Source organism: Nicotiana attenuata, chromosome 2 (genome assembly GCF_001879085.1).
Source record: "Nicotiana attenuata strain UT chromosome 2, NIATTr2, whole genome shotgun sequence".
NCBI lineage: Eukaryota > Viridiplantae > Streptophyta > Magnoliopsida > Solanales > Solanaceae > Nicotiana > Nicotiana attenuata.
In genome coordinates, this window is record NC_031990.1 from 55,853,311 (window position 1) to 55,860,773 (window position 7,463).

Genomic DNA, 7,463 nt, shown 5'->3' on the forward strand with positions numbered 1-7,463 from the left:
AAATCAATCAGAAGTCAGATTTCATGTATCATAACTCCACTTTCATCTAGACGTAGTTACCATTCTGGAAGGATTTATTGACACAAAAAATGTGTCATGAAGATTTAACTTCTTGTAAATAGTAAAGAATTGGAAAAGGAACTACTAACTCAAAAAAAGAAAATGGAAAAAATAATGTGGCTGTTGGGATTCGAGCCCAGGTCTCCACGGCCACAACATAGAATTCTCACCACTAAACTACAACCACATGATGTTCACCATTCCAGGATAATTTTTTATAATGCTAAAAGTGTCTTAGCAAACCTTTTTAGTTACTTAGGCTACCACAACCTGGAACATACAAATCAATTTGCTTCAAGAAAAATACTATAATCTTTAAATAAGGTATATGGCTAAGCTTATAAGTACATCTTGGTTTATTTACGTGTTTGGTAATTAAATAAAAATATTTATAAGCTAAGTGCTTGTAAGTTAAAATTAGCCGAAAGTCATAAACTCATCATCCATCAACTTATTATTTTCAACTAATAAGCACTTCTAGTTTGACCAAAAAAATTATTATATTTTTTTTTTAAAATCGTATTCTCAAAATAACTATCCAAAAAAAACTCCTAAGTTTTTCTCTATTCTATATTCGTCGTTCATTTATTTTATTTACAAAACAAACTTTTAAATTATAATAATCTTTGTAGAAAACTTACGAATATTCTAGTTATTTTAACAAAAGAACAGCTTGCCAACATCTTTTACCGAACACATCAAGAACGACTTATTATCAAATTCAACTTTAATGTTCACAACAATCTGACGATGACCGTTTTCTCTTGGTGCACTTTAACTAACGTGCGCTGGAGAGGGCGCGTGTTCCATCTCAGAAGGCTCTAATGGCGAAGGAAACAACAGCTATGTATAATCAACATCGAGGACAACAAGCTCAAAGCAGCCAATTGACAGAATCCCTAGGTGAACAAGAAAGCAATGTAATGGTAGTTCCGGTAGGAGAATCAGAGAAGGCAGGCAAATTGAAAGCAATTCAACAATGGAGTGAGATAGTACAGTAAGGAAATAAGCAGCAAAGTCCTTCGAGTAGCGGGAATAAGTCCTGGACCGATCAGGTGGAGGAGGACTCTTTAGCAATCAACCAAACAGAGCTCGATTTGGGAGAACTTTGACATCTCAAAACTATCGAATGTTGGCTTCAAAATTGATATGTAGCTCCTAAAGTGCAAGGTGAGTCATCAATTGTAGATATTGAGTTAGAAGATATTGCATCTTATATTGAATATTGAAAGAATGTTGTGCTATGCTATATGTTGGAAGCTTTTCTCCCATCTTCAGTACTCATGGGTATATAAAGAGGATCTGGGATAAACGTGGGATCAATAAAATTTCAGTGCTAAAAAATGGAATTTCACAAAATTGGGAAAAAAATAAAGCAATTCATGGAGAAATCTATCACTTTGACAATATGCCATTCATTGTCAAAGCTTGATGCCCAAAATGGAGTTTACGAGAGACGAATTATACAATGTGCCGAGTGGGGAAGAAAGAAAAAAGATGGTAAGATTTTTTTTATGACAGTTGACTTAATAAAATTATTCAGAAGTCAGATTTCATGTATCATAACTCCATTTTCATCTAGACGTAGTTACCATTCCGTAAACACAATCGAGTATTACGAGAATTTATTGATCCAAAAAATTTATTATGAGGATTTAACTCCTTGTAAATAGTAAAGAATTAGAAAAGGAACTACTAACTCCAAAAACGAAAATGGAAAAGATAATGTGGCTGCTGGGATTCGAGCCCAAGTCTCCACGGCCACAACGTGGAATTCTCACCACTAAACTACAGCCACATGATGTTCACCATTCATTTTTTATAATGCTAAAAGTGTCTTAGCAAACCTTTTAAGTTATTTGGGCTACCACAGCCTGGAACATACAAATCGATTTGCTTCAAGAAAAATATTATAATCTTTAAATAAGGTATATGACTAAGCTTATAAGTACATCTTGGTTTATTTACGTGTTTGGTAATTAAATAAAAATATTTATAAGCTAACTGCTTATAAGTTAAAATTAGCCAAAAGTCATAAACTAATCATCCATCAACTTATTATTTTCAACTGATAAGCACTTCTAGTTTGACCAAAAAAAATTATTATTGTATTTTCTTTAAAAAAAAATCATATTCTCAAAATACCTATCAAAAAAAAACTCCTAATATTTTCCCTATTCCATAATCGTAGTTCATTCTTTTTCTTTACGAAATATTAAATTATAATCTTTTTAAAAAATTTACGAATATTCTAGTTATTTTAACAAAAGAACAGCTTACCAACATCTTTAACCAAACACATCAAGAACAGCTTATTATCAAATTCAACTTTAATGTTCACAGCTATCTGACGATGACTCGTTTTCTCTCGGTGCACTTTAAATAACGTGCGCTGGCCATGGGGAAGAGGGAGCGTGTTCCATCTCAGAAGGCTCTAATGGCGAAGGAAACAACAACTAAGTATAATCAACATCGAGGACAACAAGATCAAAGCAGCCAATTGACAGAAACCCTAGGTGAACAGGAAAGCAATGCAATGGTAGTTCCGGTAGGAGAATCATAGAGGGCAGGCAAATTGAAAGCAATTCAACAATGGAGTGAGATAGTACAGTCAGCAAATAAGCAGCAAAGTCCTTTGAGTAGCGGTAATAAGTCCTGGGCCGATCAGGTGGAGGAGGACTCGAGCAACCAACCAAATAGAGCTCGATTTGGGAGAACTTTAACATCTCAAAACTATCGCATGCAGACTTCAAAATTGATATGTAGATCCTAAAGTGAAAGGTGAGTCACCAATTGTAGATATTGAGTTAGAAGATATTGCATCTTTGATTGAATATTGAAAGAATGTCGTGCTATGCTATGTGTTGGAAGCATATCCCCCATTTTCAGTACTCAATGGGTATATAATGAGTATCTCGGCTAAACATGGGATCAATAAAATTTCAGTGCTAAAAAATGGGATTGTACAGAATTAGGAAAAAATAAAGCAATTTATGGAGGAATCTATCACTTTGACAATATGACATTCATTGTCAAAGCTTGGTGCCGAAACATGGAGTTTACAAGAGAAGAATTATACACTGTGCCGAGGGGGAAGAAAGAGAAAAGATGGTAAATTTCTTTTAAGACAGTTGACTTAATAAAATTAATCAGAAGTCAGATTTCATGTATCATTACTCCACTTTCATCTAGACGTAGTTACTATTCTGGAAACACAACCGAGTATTACGAGGATTTATTGACCCAAAAAATGTATTATGAGGATTTAACTTCTTGTAAATCGTAAAGAAATGGAAAGGAAACTACTAACTCAAAAAAAGAAAATGGAAAAGATAATGTGGCTGCTGGGATTCGAGCCCAGGTCTCCACGGCCACAACGTGGAATTCTCACCACTAAACTACAACCACAAGATGTTCACCATATCCAGGATAATTTTTTATAATGCTACAAGTGTCTTAGCAAACCTTTTAAGTTACTTGGGCTACCACAACCTAAAACATACAAATCGATTTTCTTAAAGAAAAATATTATAATCTTTAAATAAGGTATATGGCTAAGCTTATCAGTACATCTTGGTTTATTTATGTGTTTGGTAATCAAATAAAATATTTATAAGATAAGTGCTTGTAAGTAAAAATTAGCTAAAAGTTATAAACTGATCATCCATCAATTTAATATTTTTAACCGATAATCACTTCTAGTTTGACCAAAAAAATTATTATTATATTTCCTTTAAAAAAATCGTATTCTCAAAAAACCTATCCAAAAAAACTCCTAATATTTTCTCTATTCCATATTCGTCGTTCTTTCTTTTTCTTTACAAAAAATACTTTTAAATTATAATCTTTGTAGAAAATTTACGAATATTCTAGTTATTTTAACAAAAGAACAGCTTATTATCAAATTCAACTTTAATGTTCACAGTTATCTGACGATGACTCGTTTTCTCTCTATGCACTTTAACTAACATGCGCTGGCCATGGAGAAGAGGGCACGTGTTCCTTCTCAGAAGGCTCTAATGGCGAAGGAAACAATAGCTAAGTATAATCAACATTGAGGACAACAAGCTCAAAGCAGCCAATTGACAGAAACCCTAGGTGAACAGGAAAGCATTGCAATGGTAGTTCCGGTAGGAGAATCATAGAAGGCAGGCTTATTGAAAGCAATTTAACAATGGAGTGAGATAGTACAGTCAGGAAATAAGCAACAATGTCCTTCGAGTAGCGAGAATAAGTCCTTGGTCGATCAGGTGGAGGAGGACTCGAGCAACCAACCAAATAGAGCTCGATTTGGGAGAACTTTGACATCTCAAAACTATCTAATGCTGGCTTCAAAATTGATATGTAGCTGCTAAAGTGCAAGGTGAGTCACCAATTGTAGATATTGAGTTAGAAGATATTGCATCTTATATTGAATATTCAAAGAATGTCGTGCTATGCTATGTGTTGGAAGCTTATCCCCCATTTTCAGTACTCAATGGGTATATAAAGAGGATCTGGGCTAAACATGGGATCAATAAAATTTCAGTGCTAAAAAATAGGATTATACAGAATTGGGGAAAAATAAAGCAATTCATGGAGGAATCTATCACTTTGACAATATGCAATTCATTGTCAAAGCTTGGTGCCCAAACATGGAGTTTACGTGAGAAGAATTATACACTGTGGCGAGGAGGGAAGAAAGCGAAAAGATGGTAAGATTTATTTTTTGACAGTTGACTTAATAAAATTAATCAGAAGCCAGATTTCATGTATCATAACTCCACTTTCATCTAGGCGTAGTTACCATTCTGGAAACACAACCGAGTATTACGAGAATTTATTGACGCAAAAAATGTATTATGAGGATTTAACTCCTTTAAAATAGTAAAGAATTAAAAAAGAAACTACTAACTCAAAAAAAGAAAATGGAAAAGATAATGTGGCTGTTGGGATTCGAGCCCAGGTCTCCACGACCACAACGTGGCACCACTAAACTACAGCCACATGATGTTCACCATTCCAGGATAATTTTTTGTAATGCTAAAAGTGTCTTAGCAAACCTTTTAAGTTATTTGGGCTACCACAACCTGGAACATACAAGTCGATTTGCTTCAAGAAAAATATTATAATCTTTATTTAAGTTATATGACTAAGCTTATAAGTACATCTTGGTTTATTTACGTGTTTGGTAATTAAATTAAAATATTTATAAGCTAAGTTCTTGTAAGTTAAAATTAGCCAAAAGTCATAAACTGATCATCCTTCAACTTAATATTTTCAACTGATAAGCACTTCCAGTTTAACCAAAAAAATTATTATTATATTTTCTTTTAAAAAAATCGTTTTCTCAAAATACCTATCCAAAAGAAAAAAACTTCTAATATTTTCTCTATTCCATATTTGTCGTTCTTTCTTTTTCTTTACAAAATATACTAATTATAATCTTTGTAGAAAATTTACGAATATTTTAGTTATTTTAACAAAAGAACAGCTTACCAACATCTTTTACCAAACACATCAAGAACAGCTTATTCTCAAATTCAACTTTAATGTTCACAACTATCTGACAATGGCTCGTTTCTCTCGGTGCACTTTAACTAACGTGCGCTGGCCATGGGGAAGAGGGCGCGTGTTTCATCTCAGAAGGTTCTAATAGCGAAGGAAACAATAGCTAAGTATAATCAACAACGAGGGCAACAAGCTCAAAGCAGCCAATTGACAGAAACCCTAGTTGAATAGTAAAGCAATGCAATGGTAATTCCGGTAGGAGAATCAGAGAAGGCAGGCAAATTGAAAGCAATTCAACAATGGAGTAAGATAGTGTCACGACCCAAAAATCGATCCGGTGGTGATGACGCCTATCATGGAACTAGGCCAGCCGACACAAACCCAAAACCAATCAATATTTTCATTCTTAGGATAAAATCAAAGTTATTTAACAATAAACCTATTAAAAAAAGGTGTTGAAAACAAAACAACAGTGCGGAAAGAAAAGCCCGACATCGGGGTGTCACTAGTCACGAGCATCTACTACCACTGTCTGAAAACATAAGACCAACATGGCCGGGAAAATCAATGAATACAACTAAGGAAGAATGTAGAGGGAGGAAAGCAGGGCTGCGATCGCCAGACAGCTACCTTGCTAACTCCGATGAACCTGCCGCTAAGTAATCAACAACCGCTACCAGGTTCAGAAATACCTGAATCTGCACAAAAGTTGCAGGGAGTAATGTGAGTACGCCAACTCCGTAAGTAATAAGAGTAAATAAAGACTGAGCAGTAACAAAACACGTAAACCACGTCATAACGCTACAACAAATATAGTACATTTCCAAAAACAGTACAGAAACCATTTATTTCGTAAATCAATCTCAGTTTCAGTAAAAACCTTTCCTTTTCAAAACATCTTCCAATAGTTTCAAACGAGTAATAAAATAGTAAGTAAAAATGATAGAAACGTAAACAGCCCATCGGGCAAAACATATACCATAAACCGCCCCTCGGGCAACAATATCAGCAGAACCAACCCCTCGGGCTACCTCACAATCACTCAAAATCAGCCCCTCGGGCATAACATGAATCAAGAACCGCCCCTCGGGCAAAACATGGATAAAAAACAACCTCTCGAGCCACAATATGAATAAATCACAGCTCCTCGGGCAACAATATAAATCAACAACATCCCCTCGGGCAATATCACATCACTCACACTGGGTACCCACGCTCACTGGGGGTGTACAGACTCCGAAGGGGCTCCTACAGCCCAAGCGCTACAATCTGCATGGACAACTCACGTGATATCGCATACCTGCGCTCACTGAGGATGTGCAGACTCCTGGAGGGTGTCTTACAACCCAAGCGCTAAACTAGCCACCTCGTGGCATAACCAAACAGGCTCTCGGCCTCATAAAAACAACAAGCCACCTAGTGGCATAAATCAATCAGGCCCCCGGCCTCACAATATCATGAATCAGTAACAACCTGTTGCGGCGTGCAGCCCGATCCCATATTATTCTCACAACACAGGCCCCCGGCCTCACTCAGTCAGAAATCTCTCAAGCCACTCGGGCTAACAGTAAAAACAGGTGCTCGGTCCAAAATATCTTTTATAGAATCAAAACGGAGTAAATAGAACCGAGTTATGAAATCAGTAAAAACATAGCATGACTGAGTATAAATATTAAACCAAAAACAGTGAGAAAACAGTAGTAAAAAGCCCCTATGGGTCCAAACATTCGGCACGAGACCCAAACACGGCATTCAGCCCCAAACATAGTAATACTTTCCAAAATACAATGATATCAAACAGTTGTCAATCAAATACGCGACTTAATAGTCGTACGGGACGGACCAAGTCACAATCCCCAATGGTGCACGACCCCACGCTCGTCATCTAGCGTGTGCGTCACCTCAAAGTAGCA

At 35.9% G+C, this 7,463-nt stretch overlaps 2 non-coding genes across 2 annotated transcripts; both read right to left on the reverse strand.

Moving 5' to 3' along the window:
* TRNAH-GUG lies at window positions 1,787-1,858 on the reverse strand. Its single transcript has one exon. It is a non-coding gene; the product is annotated as a tRNA-His (tRNA).
* Window positions 3,397-3,468, reverse strand: TRNAH-GUG. Its single transcript has one exon. It is a non-coding gene; the product is annotated as a tRNA-His (tRNA).